The sequence below is a fragment of the Ochotona curzoniae genome, unplaced genomic scaffold (assembly GCF_017591425.1).
Source record: "Ochotona curzoniae isolate NIBS_2020 unplaced genomic scaffold, NIBS_Ocur_1.0 contig_908, whole genome shotgun sequence".
Lineage (NCBI taxonomy): Eukaryota > Metazoa > Chordata > Mammalia > Lagomorpha > Ochotonidae > Ochotona > Ochotona curzoniae.
Genome location: NW_024466607.1, coordinates 450,981 through 464,449, shown reverse-complemented (window position 1 = coordinate 464,449; position 13,469 = coordinate 450,981).

The following is a 13,469-nucleotide window of genomic DNA, read 5'->3' as shown; positions in this document are numbered from 1 at the left end:
ATCCAGCTCCCTGCTTGTGGCCTGGGAAAACAGTTGAGGACGGCCCAAAGCCTTGGGACCCTGCACCTGCGTGGGAGACCTGGAAAGAAGTTCCTGGCTTTGGATCGGCACAGCACTGGCCGTTGCAGCCACTTGGGGAGTGAATCATCGGACAGAAGATCTTCCTCTCTGTCTCTCCTCCTCTCTGTACATCTGCCTTTCCAATAAGAAGAAATAAATCTTAAAAAAAAAAAAAAAAGAATGATCAAAATGTTCCCCCTACAGTTCTATTGACTTAAGCTTCTTGAGCAAGTTTAGGTTTACAATGAAACTGAACAAAAGACAAGCAAAAATTCCCATGAATCCCCTGTGTCCATACAGACATGGCCTCCCCTGCAACCAATATCCTCCACTACAGCCACAGTCTGTCACAGTGACTGGACCCCAGGAGCAGTCATCCTGACCCACAGTCCACGGTTTGTAGCAGGTCCACTCTTGGCCCTGTGCAGGGTTTTGGCAAACCTTTGGTGACATGCACCCCTCTCACGTCACACAGGGCGGGATCATTGCCCTAAAACCCTTCATCCCTCACCTATTTACCCCTCATGGATATCCTTTCAAAGGAACAAGAGAGGATCTGAAAAACAAAGAAAAATTGCCCTGAAGAACGCTGTGACGCTGATGAAAAGTCACTGTAGTTTTGGAAGAGTGCTTAGCTACTTACTCTGATCTACTCTTGTTTTACATGGCTCAGTCATCTAAAATGTCTAATTCATAACACAGCCAATTGCAGTTGAGGAAGTGGTCAACTTTAGGAAAGAAAACAAGATGAACTAAAACAGCACACATTAGATAATTTGGAGCCCCTGATAGACTAGATGAAAAGTAAGACCCACCATGTCCACAGTTGTGGGGCCTGCTGGAGTTATACAAACACGGTGAAACCTGTCTGTACCCCCAAATGACAGCCCCCATGCCACGAAAATCCAGCAACAACAGAAACTCAAACGAAGAGGGGAACTTCAAGCAAAAGCTGATGGACATTGAACAACTCCAGGCTATATTCTGTCAGCAATACAGAATAAAACTGAAGCCACCCAGCAAACCCATGGGTGTCCCTGGGAGAAAAGCAAGTGACCTTCTGAATGGGAGGGACCTCCACCTGGCTTAGAGAGCTTTCGTTGTTTTGGAGGAAAATAATTCAGATACATAAAAGCCAACTGTCCCTGTCAGACACGGGAGACAAGTGTCAGGGAGCAGACACACTGGAAGTGCAGACGCGAAGCATGGGGCCAGCTCTTCCACCTGGGGGCTTGGACCTGCAGGAAGCATGGGGCCAGCTCTTCCACGTGGGGGCTCAGCACTTACAGTGGTCAAACTCATGAGCCCAAGAAGCCAGCTGCAGGAAGGGTCTAGGGGAGGGTGGCTGGGTAGGAGTCCCTGCTGGTGAAGAGCGATTTCCTTCACCTGCAGTGAGCAATGCTGTGCCCACACCGTGGGAGTAGGTCAGCTGCCAACACTACTAATTCCGTGATGTAAAACTGTAGTCTAACTTCAGGTGGAAGGAGCTGGTACTGACGGCCACAGATTGCCACAACCTACTTCTGTGTCACAATAAGGACCCGGAAGAGACCGCTTATTCTCACATTCATGCTAAAAGACAACTTCACAATAACAACATTTTCCTCATTTTTGTTCTTAACTACAGAGTTACTTTGCTGGAAGCATTTTCTCGCTGAGAAATATAACCCTGAAATTCAACCTCTTCCATTTCTTTCCAGTTTATGTTTCTACTTCTATTAAAATCTAAAATTAAACTCAATGATTTAAATTATGGGGAATGATAACATTCTTTTTTTAAAAAAAGATTAATCTTTATTTTTGTTGAAAAGGCAGATATACAGAGGAGAGTCAGAGAGAAAGATCTGCCGCTTGTTGATTCACTTCCCAAGTGGCCTCACCAATCCAAAGCCACGGGTCCAGAGCCTCTTCCGGGTCTCCTACAGGTGTGCAGGGTCCCAAGGCTTTGGGCCGCCCTCCACTGCTTTCCCAGGTCTCAAGCAGGGAGCTGGATGGGAAGCGGGGCCTCCAGGATTAGAACCTGCGCTTGTATGGGATGTCAGCATGTGCAAGGTGAGAACTTTAGCCGCTAGGCCACTGTGCCGGGCTCCCAAATGATAACATTTACAAAGTAACATCTTCCTACCATTGATCACAGCATGTAAGTATTTCTTACTCTTTAACAGAGTCAAAAGGTATATGATAAGAGATTACTACAAATCTTTCTGCTCCCACTCCTGTTTGTCTCCTTGCTCCTTTTTATTCTGAAGTTAGTAGGCTTGTAGGGAGTCTTCCAGTTCCATGATTCTTATTTACGGATGATGCAAGTTGCTCTGACTTTGCGTAGCTGTGTTATTTCCCAGTGAATATTCTGTGCTACACTACATTCCCCTTAATACTAAAGTAAACACACGAGTTACCGAATAAGCTGCATTCCTTATCCTTTTCCCTCCTCCAAAATAAAAACAACACAAACTTTTAGACTATTGTCTATTTTCATTTACAAAAAGAAGTAAAATCGTTCAATATGCCTCCCAATACAGGTGCTTTTTGTCAGGTTCAGAATTAAGCACCGTGTGCCTTCATTTTCTAGATGACCAAGAGAAGTTTCTTTTATTTGGGAAAGTTCCATGGGCATACATTTACATAATCTCTTATAAAGCCTTATGTAAAAGTTTCCTAATTTATATATTTGAGATCTTGGGGCTGCATAGCCATGATTATGCTGAAAACAAAATCATTGAAGTGTCAAATTGGAAATGACTGTGTTTCTGTTTGTCCCACAGATTGTGCCTGTGTCGTGGGTGTGTGTTCTGTGAAGATGTGTGTTTACACACATGTGTGGGAGGGAGGAGGCACAGGCAAGGCTGCTCAGATGTCTTGTAAACGCAACGCACGTAACAACAATCAAAACAGACCATGAAGGAGCCCATCAGACAAATGGAGATTGCCTGAAACAGCAAGCCTGCGCTCCAGGCATGGCCCCCTGTTTGAAAATGTTGCCATTGTGGAATACGATTATGACTACTCATTTTCCAAACATACTCTGCGTGATCCTTCCACTCTGTTATCCCTCTGAGTCGCTTCTGTTCAGCCACTCTGCAGCCGTTTCTCAGAAGACATGGCCATGATGCTGATTGTTTAAACACGAGTCATTTGCATTTGGAGAAGCAAGAAGTAGGGGTCTGGAACCCCAAGCCCCCAGTGCCATGGTATCCCATTAGCACAATGCTACAGTGGCCGATCTCCAGAGCCCTTTAAAGTTTTGCTCCCAAGTCATCAACTCCTGAAACTTTCCATCAAGTAGTGTGAGAACCTTCATGCTGACAAGTTCAAAGACAGAGCACAGGGCTGAAGGAACCCCAGAACCCGGGTGAGAAGCAAAGTGCCAGGTAAAATTCTAGGAGCCCGTATGCCTCCAGGCTGGCTTTGCTCCCCAAGGGATGTGCCCAGGACACCTTCCTGGTGGTGTTTTAGATCGCCGCTGGGGGTCCCACCCTTCAACCCTTCCGTGACAACATTTAGCAACCCCAGCCCGCACCTGCCCTTAGAAAAAGGGCGTGTGGCTATCAGAAAGTTCCAGAATTAGCATCGTCATCCCTTCTCGCCTATTAGTTTTACTGCAGCAAAGAGCAGCCAGACAGGGAAGATATGACCACAGTCTTCCCTTCTCTGGCTGGATTCTAACCCCCACCCCCACCCAGGGGCGGGGGCTGGGGAGGGCAAGACACAGATTTAATGCATTTCCCCTCCTTAGGAGCAAACGCATCTGGAGTATTAGCATCACAGAAGCATAGCCTAGGTAAAGGAGCTTCATCCCCAGGCCCGTTACGCTAATACAAAGCCACCGACTGGGAGAAAAGCCGGCGCTTGCCTAGCAATGCGCTCCTTGCTGCAGACAGCACGATTTTGCACTTGGAGATCTTACCAGCGAAATGTCTCCGGGATCTCGACAGGCTTTCTGCAGAACTCCGTCTCGATCTCTCAGCCAGGCATGCTGTGCGCCCAGGCAGCACCAAGCCTCAGGAACGTCTGTGGCTCAGGGAGACGAGACCCTGCCCCAGCCGGAACTGCAAGCCGTGCATCCACCGAGCGACGCGCGGCTCCTCTCTGGTTTTCAGCAAGACATACGCTCCTCTCTTGCTGCAATCCTGACGGAACCCAGACGATTAGTTCTGCAGCACGTGTGTGGAGCTGCTGCTTGGAACATGCACACGGAGACTTCCCCTGGCACGGAAAGCCAGCTCTCCCCGCCTCACCCCTCACTGGACCGGAGAGCCGCGAGAGCAGCTGCCATTCCCGCGGCAGGGCACCCAGCCCCCTCCCCTCCACTGGAGGCAGTCGCTCCAGTCGGGTCATCGGGAAGGCTCGCTCCTGAAAACTGGGTCAGACCAACTCCTCAGCAGGCTCCCACAGGAAAGGAAGTGGTCCTTTCCTCCCCGTTCTCCCTGCATTGTCGTTCGCAAGCGAGAATGAGGCTGGCCATGGAGCTGCCCTGACCCGGCTGTGCAACAAGGCCAGTCCTCCCGACCGGCGGGAGCTCCCGCCCCAGCAGTGAGAAGAGGGACGCAGGACCCAAGGATCGCCGACCCCGCCGGCGGGGCCTGGGTAGGCTGCGTGTTCAATACACGCGTGTAGAAGGTAGAATCAGGCGGCCCAAGCAGTTGTGCTGCCCTGCCCATTCTCACATTTCTGTCTCGTTACGGCACACACACGCGCGGGTGTGTATGTGTGTGTGTGTGTGTGAGGCTTCCTAACGCTGCAAGTAACAGGGTACTAATGGGGTCTACAGAGTTAGCCAACTCACCGCTGATGTCGAAGGGCCGAACTGCATGGGGCATAAAGGCGGAGGGACATGAGAAACACACAGACACCAGTGAGTGCCCTGTGGCTGTAACACAGGCCAATTCAGCAGCCCCACTGTAACAAGAGGGGACCGCTCTCCTGCCGTTGTAGTCATGGATTTTGGAGAATGAAGCCCTGGAGTTCAAAGCCTTGCCGCCATGTGATGGGCCTGGCCTGCTGTGACCGTGACCCTGTGCCGACACTGCCCTGTACAGGCACCAGAGGCTTACCACCCGGTCACTGCTGCAGGCCAAGATCACTGTCACACACAACCCGTGGTCCAGCTCAGCCTTCTCAAGCCAGCACACAGGCTGAGAAGCCAAAGGAGAGATTTTACAAGAGCGATACTTGCTTTAATCTAGCTTCTGAACTTTAACTTAAGATGATCTTGCTCTAGATACAACATATGCTCTTTTATAGAAATGCCAAAATGTGTTTTTGTCATAGATGCACAATGAAGTCGGTCACCGTGTAGAGGGTCTTCCAGACCACATGTGAAGGGCTTGCCTCCATTGGAAGGACCCTCCTTTCTGCACGCCTCCGTGCTCTGCCCCGTATTCACGGGGGATGGATCCTTCTGCTTGCTGAGGTGCTGAAAGGAGACTGGCAGAGGAGTTGGTCCAGCACCACATCGCAGCCGGCCACAGCCTCTTCCAGTCCTTTGCTGGCATTCTTATATAGCAAGGTTGGGGATGGAGAGTGGGTACCCAGGAACTACAACAGTGTCTGCACCGAAAGCTGCGAGCAATTGCCGTGTGGAGCTAATTAACGCTCCGATGCCCGCAGGCACACGCCACGCTCATGGGGCAGAAGACTGTTTTTAAGAGGTCAGTTTTCTCTCAGTGGGCACTTAGATTTTAAACAGTGCCAGTCAAAATCTCAGAGGTTGGTGGCTAAGTTTATATGGCAATAAAAATAATCAAGAAAAATCAAGTCAGGAGATAAAGAACTAAGCGAATGGACTTATCCTCTGCTTCTGCAATTTGCAAAGTGATTGGGGCAGGATGGTGATGGGAGCACACGGCAATGAAGCAGGAGCAAGCATACAAAAAATCAGCACAGGGGAGCAGTAGACGCCCAAAGGGGGTCAAAGCAATTCAACTAGGAAGATCAGGATTCAAGGAGTGGTTCTGCATAGAAAGCTGTGCCTTTGGAAAATCATCGTTCACCACGCACGGAAAATTAACTTGAAATAGAACGCAAGTTTAAAGACAAACTTTAAAACTCCCAGAATAGAAGGGGTAGTTAAAAACTTTGGGGTAGTTAAAAACTTCTTACAATCCGTACATGTGCACTTGCGCGCACGCACACACACACGCAAGACAAAACAGGAACATCTTCACCAAAATCACAAACAACCTGTCTTGGAATACACCACTGCTGAAATTTTGCAAGGCCACAGGACTCCTGTCCAACCAGTGAGTAAAACAAACCCAGGGTGTTAGCAGACATCTCGTGCAATATATTCAACGTTTGATCATATAGAAGTATCTAACATCGTTATCCACTAGAAAAATGCAAGTGAAACCCACATAAGTATTTTTTAAAAGCAAACATTAAGAATTCGGAAAACATTTAAGGATAGGATACAGCTGGCACCTTGCTGATAGGGGTGTAAATGCTACAGCTATTTTGGAAAACTATTTGGCAGTTTCTTGAAATAACATATAAAGAAGTTGCACTTTACCAAAAGGAAATGAAGACAGGCATCCAGAGAGATGTGAAAGGAAATTCGTTCCTGACAGCCACAGGTGGAGAACAGCACTAACACCCATCGCCAGGTGAGCGGAAGAGCAAGCCGACGAGTTCAGACTCAATGCTTATGGAAAACAAAAGGCCCGAGTTACTGATGCTTCTTGGAATGATTCCGAAAGTGTGATGCTAAGAGAAAGCAAGGCCAGGATGAGCAGGGCAGTGCCGCCCCAACAGCCAGCACATGCTGGCTTGGGGGTGAGGTGGGATTCGCTACAGGGTGACGACGACATGGCACCTCTGGCTGTGGCAAGCACATGCATCTAACAGAGCTCAGCACACGGTGCGGGGTGCCTTTCACTTCATGTAAGGTGCATCCATGAAGCCCATTCCAACCAGTTCTTGGTCGGCTCTCAGTGTGGCTTTGGAAGAGTGCAAGTGCCAAGTCTATCATTCTATCAACAAAGGAGCAAACTCCCCTTCTGATATATGTGTGTGTATCATGCATGCGTATATGTATATATCATGTATAATGTCACATATATTATATTTGGTATATAATATAAATAATGTAAACAAAACATAAATATATAAGTAAACATATATTTAAATGGATTAAACATATTTATATTTAAATGTGTACTTAAATAAATACATATTTAAACCATTTCAGTGTCTTGGCACGTTCCTGAGTCATCCAGGTTTCTTCAGGAGGTCCAGGGAATGACGATGAGATGGCAGTGGTGACACAGACAGGTCAATCTGTAGCCTCCAACAGACGCCAGGTTGTCACTTAACTGTTGATTTGTACCAGTCATGTGCACACTAATGTCAGTTGTCACAGTAATGGGAGGGGTCTGATGTTGTCACCTTCCATTCTGCGAACAAAGGAAAGAAAGCATTAGGCAGCTAGTGGAGCTGCCCAGGAGTTCCAGCCAGGAAGCCATGGGGAAGGACCAGCTTGGCTGACACGGACACTGCTGGGGTCTGCCAGGCTTTGCACACTTGTCTGTGCTTCGTCTTCGTGGCACTGTTTCCCACATGACTACTTTGAAGTGAAGCAGTGTCCTTCAGGAAGCCTCTGCTGCTTAGATGGCCCCTTACTTCAGTTATGCTCATGCGTGTCCCACTTGACCCTGGATGTGCGTTGCAACACCCAGCTTCAGGGGGCTCCAACTCTGCGCTTTATATATAACCTCACCATCGTTTTCTAGCCTATATCTTCCTTGTAGATTTGAGTTCTCATGTTACTTTTTTTTCTTTCTTGCTTGCTTTCCTTTTTTCATGACTTACATAGCTTTATTTGAAAGTCGGTATTACAGGGGAAAAGAGGGGGGAGAGACACAGGACAGAGGAGAGCCTAGTCGGCTGGTTCACTCCTCAAATGGCAGCAATTTGCAGGGCTGAGCTTGACTGAAGGATCCCAGAGCTCTCTGGGTCTCCTGCGTGGCTGACAGGTCCACGTACTTGGGCCATCTTTTTCTGCTTTTCCAGATGTGTTAGTGTGGAGCTGAATGGGAAATGGAGCAGCTGCGACTCCAACCAGTGCTCATGGAATGTCGGCAAGCGGCAGATGAACCCACAGCGCCCAGCGCCAGCTTTGACCAATCACGCTGTCTGTCCCTTTGTTGTAGGTGTGTTTCCTAATGATCAACAACAGTTTGACGTTGAGATCGGATCTGATAGTCCTTTTATGGGCAGATGGTGCCTTTGGCATGCAGCCTGGCAGCTGAGCGCCATGCCAGACTCATGTCTTCTGCCTCCCCACCTGTTGACACTCAGAGCTGGGACTCCCCAGGTACACGGAGCCCTCATCCATCAGGAACACCATGTCCAACACTGCCCACCCTGCCCAGTTCGTGGGACATCCTGCCATGGACACAGCCCCACAGGTGGTTTGTGGACAGAATCCCTTTGCCAGTGAGACCATGAGGCACTGCTCAACCCCGGTTGCCCTCACACCTGCCTTTCCTTTGCAGGCAGAGCGCGCCAGGGCCTAGCCTTTAACGCTCTCCCAGGGCTCTCTTTAGCAGTCAACCATAAGTTATCAACATCAGGACCCATTCCATTTCCTGCAGGAAATGTGACAGATACTGTAACTCTTTTCCAGGTTTCTTGTACCCAAGTCCCTAGTAACTATAGATATAGACTATATTCTTTAGAATGTACTGGGCAGGTTCAGTAATTCTACCAACCATGTTAATTAAAGTAAGTTTAAAAAAAATTAGGAGATTTTTTTCTGCCCACCACTACCGATTTCATAAATGTACCAAAAGACCAACAACATGCTCTGATTTCCTGAATTCAAACATCAGATTTTTACGTAGTCCTCACAACAGTCTCATATGGAAGAGGTTTGGGAAGACGTGTAGTCAGGGGCACTTAAATTTTACAAGGCAGGCAGGGGTCCAAGGCAGGCCCATCCTGCCCTGCGTAGGGTCCTGAGGCTCCTCCAGGGACCCTGTCCCACCAAATGGTATTACGTGGTAAACAACAGCCCTGCTGGGGTGTTCTGTTGCCATTTGCTCTCATGAAAGTTAACAAAAAGTTTTGTTTAAATATAATGATTTAATCACCCCTTGCCTGGACATTAATGATTAGATGGATAGTAAAGTCCTGTATTCCCAAAAGATATATATGCATATTTAAAATTATATATTTAGAAAATATATTATATATAAATATATGTTGTGTATACACATGTAAATTATATAAATATATTATATATAACATATGCTATATATAAATAATATATATATTTAAGATTTTATTGGAAAGTCAGATTTACAGAGAGAAGGAGAGACAGAGAGAAAGATTTTCCAACCACTGGTTCACTCCCCAAATGCCACAGTGACCAGAGCTGAGCTGATCTGAAGCCAGGAGCCAGGAGCTTCCTCTAGGTCTCCCATGCAGGTGCAGGGGCCCAAGGCTTTGGTTGCCCCCTACTGTTTTCCCAGGCAACAAGCAGGGAGCTGGATGGGGAGTGGAGCAGCCAGGATTGGAACCAGCGCCGGTTTAGGATGCTTGCACATGCAGGACTAGGACGTTAGCCACTAGACTACCACACCAGGCAACAAGCAGGGAGCTGGATGGGAAGCGGAGCAGCCAGGATTGGAACCAGCACCGGTTTAGGATCCTTGCACATGCAGGACTAGGACTTTAGCCGTTAGACTACCACACCAGGCCCCTGAAAGACTATTGTTTTACATGAAAATGGTGTGACTCTACATCCTTATCCCAGTCCCTCCTGGTCATTCCTAATAGCTGTCAGGTATGAACAGATCCAGGAAGTCTAGCTGGTTTTCTGCTTTCTCTGTCAGTCGAGGGGGACGTGGTGACGTGGGGACCCCAGGAAGAGACAGTCAGTCGATGGGGACATAGCGACGTGGGAGCCCAGGAAGAGACACCCACTCAGGTGTCATTTGAGCTCCCTCAGTGACCACACAGGGAACGGTACAAGTGCAGATTTCCACTTGCTTAGTCTTGAACCTCAAGCAAAATTATTCTTTTATTTTCCACTTTACACCTGATATATATATTTTACAGATACTCAAAATTTCAATTCCCTCTGGAGAAAAAAGAAAACTACATTTTGCCATGAAAAATCCTGTTTTTCTATTGGAAAATCGTCACTGAAATACATATATTTTTCTATAACCACATGATGTCAGCAGTTTGTGGAGGCTGATGTGTGAGTTCCACTTCTGCCCACTTCCCCATAGGGGAAGACTGCCCTGTCTTTGCTTCGGAGCCTGGGGCTCTGACTTCATTTGACCAGGAGGAATGGGCACAAGCCAGCAGGTGCTTGGGGCTCTGCACCCTGTGCAGCTGCCCGATCTGTTGCAGTAGGTCCCTGGCTCCCACAGGGTGGACACTGCCCATTGCACCACCTTGCCTGGGGCGAGTGGACTCCTGAAGGACCACCATGTGGTTCTGTTGGGGCAGACAAGGCCATAGTGCCGACTGGGCACCCACAGGTGGAGGGAGCCAGTGTGTGGTACCTGTACTCCTCCGGCCAACCCAGAGCGCAGGCTCCTCAGCCCCTGAACTGCAGAGAGGGCACCACGGAAAGACATTCACAGGGGGTCTCTCCAGTGCCTGGCTTGAAAGTGGGTGCCCTCTGGTGGACACTCAGGGGATGAAACGATGAAAATGAACCCAATGGGATTTCTTCTGATTCCTGAGTCTGGAGCAGCCAGAGAACCGTGCGTGCCCACTTTCACTGGCTTTGAAATCCCAGACTTCTTTGAGAGACAGTGCACAGCAGGGATGCGTCAGGACAGCAGACACCTGGCAGCCAGAAACATTGCCAGGGCCACAGTCCCGGGGCTCTGCATAGGAATTCCCACCATACAGCTTGCTTGCCTGCCAGTCAGCTAAGTTACTTGTCTTTGGCACTGACCAGGTCACTTAGGGAAGCCCACAGAGAAGCACGCCAGCATGATGTTCTGCACAGGCCAGTGAACTTGAGTCAGGAGAGTTCACACAGCCCTGTCTTCGGGCGTTGACAACACGGGCCTGCCATCCCCGAGAGAAGGGTCAGCTCCTGCTCTGCAGACCCATTGAGTCTCAGTGTCATGTCTGGCTCCCCACACTGGGGCCGCAGAGGTCCGAGGTGTGCGGGCATCGAGTGCCAGTTTGCCATTGTTGCTGCAGGTCCCACACAGGCCAAGCCCACAGCCTCCTGACTCGGGAAGCCAGCCGGACTCCCACAACCCCTCCTCTTCTGTTCCTGCAGGTTTCTCGGTGTTGCCAGGCTGTGAGGAAAGCAGAGCATATTCTTTTTGGGGATCTTCCAGCTGGTTCTACCACGGTGTCTCTTACATGGCATGAAGCCAAGTTAAAGGTTTTGCTGGCTGCCTGTGGAGTGTTGCCGTGCAATCTCATACTCAGGGCTTGGGAAAATGATGTCACTGAGCACACGGACCACTGACTGTTTGGTGTTTAAGCCTGGATCCCACACGCCACGCTAACCCCACAACAGCCACAGCTTGTCAAGGCGCCAGGCCTGTCGACTCAGGGTCAGGCCCCACGCCCCAAGAGTCCCCCTCTGTGCAAACATGGAGTCACACGGGCCCTTCCTGGGCTCCTTCTCAGGAAGTCCCAGGTCAGGGCCAGTATCCAGAAACCTGTGTCTTAAAAATACAGTAATTCTTCTACTGTGCTCTGGTTTTCCTTTCTTTCTTTCTTTCTTTCTTTCTTTCTTTCTTTCTTTCTTTCTTTCTTTCTTTCTTTCTTTCTTTCTTTCTTTCTTTCTCACTTTTTATTTGAAAGGCAGAGTGACAGATAGAGGAAGAGAGAGACACTCCATCTGTTGGTTCACTCCCCATATGGCTGCAGTGGCTGGGCTGGGCTCATCCAAAGCCAGAAGCCGGGAGCTTCCTCCAGGCCTGCCACCCATGTGCAGGTGCCCAAGGAGTCAAGTCATCCTCTGTGCTTTCCCAGGCCAGAAGCAGGAGCTGGGGTGCGGTCTTTGACGTCCGCCTTCTGCTCCATCGTTCAGTGTTGTAAATCCCATGCTCCTTGACTGGCCCTGATGTCTCCCAGGGGAACCCCTGGGTGTCAGTCTCCAGCTGCCAATTCCCTGGTCCCTGTAGAAGGTACATGCATGGCTGCTTGTGCTGGTCATTTTTCTGTGCCAGGCTGCCCGATGCCACTGTCCCTGCAGGATATGATTCTGCCTGCTGGTAAGGGCAGTCCTATTATGTCGCCCTGATTGTCCAACTGCTCTGGAAAGAACAGCTCTGCAGGAGAGCAGGGACCCCTGCTGAGTGTTAGCACCCCAGAGTTCATTTCCTGGCCCCCATGAAAACAAAAGACATCCCTCCTGTGCCACCTGACAGGCCCGTCCTATTACATTGCCCTGGTTGTCCAGTTGCTCTGCAAGAATAGCCTCTGATGAGATCAGGGTCTCCTGGCACCCCAGGTTCACTTCCTGGCCCCCGTGGAAGCATAGAGGGTCCCTCCTGTGCCACCTGTCAGGCCCGTCCCAACCTTCTTCCTTTCTTGAGTCTTTCTTGCTTGTTAGGGTGGCGTTGGGCATGCGCCCCCAAGAGCTGTTGCAGACAGCTTCTGTGGATTTCTGTGGCTGGGCTCCCACAGCTAATTCTCTGCTTGCAGCTCACACACACTGCGTGCCCTGAATTCCTTCAGAGCAGAAGCAGAGGTGAACACTTGCAAGGGAGTGATTCTCAGGAATAGTAGCTGACACGGACAGTGAGCCAAGGACAGGGAGGGGCGTGAGGAGGCACCCTTCTCCGTAATATCGATGGCACCTGCTCAGACCCTTGGACCCGCTGTCCCTCTGCTCGGATGTTAACATCACCCTCTTCACACTTTTGTTTTGTTTAGGGTCCCTGGGAATCTCATGGCTCAAGGCTGGAGAAGCCCAGGGCAGCGATGGGATGCTTCATGCAGGGTCCGTGGCATTAGTGGGAATCGAGTCAAAAGCCAGCAAGGATCCGCTGAGCTAAGATGCAGCGCTGACAGGGTTCACACTAGTGCTCAAGGACTAGCTGATAAAGGAATGTTTTGAGAAACAAAGAGAAGAAAGTTGGATTTCTGTGAGTTATATTACTTAGCTTCACTTTTTGGGCTGGATTTTTATAAAAATTATTTGTTTTTGTTTGCGAGATAGAGTTACAGAGAGGGAGGAGGGGAGATGGAGAGACAGAGAGATCTTCCATCTGCTGGTTCTCCCCAGAGTGCAGGTGACTCCGGGACACACAATGCTCCCCACCTTACAGATCTCATTTACTTCGCATGTTGCTTTCTAAAATGTTATGTTTGTTAGCAAATATGTGATTAGATGTTCAGGCTTGGTTAAATGACTGTGGACAGCATCTTCTGGCTTCTTAAAATACACGGCATTATCACCTCATTTTCCTTCCTAC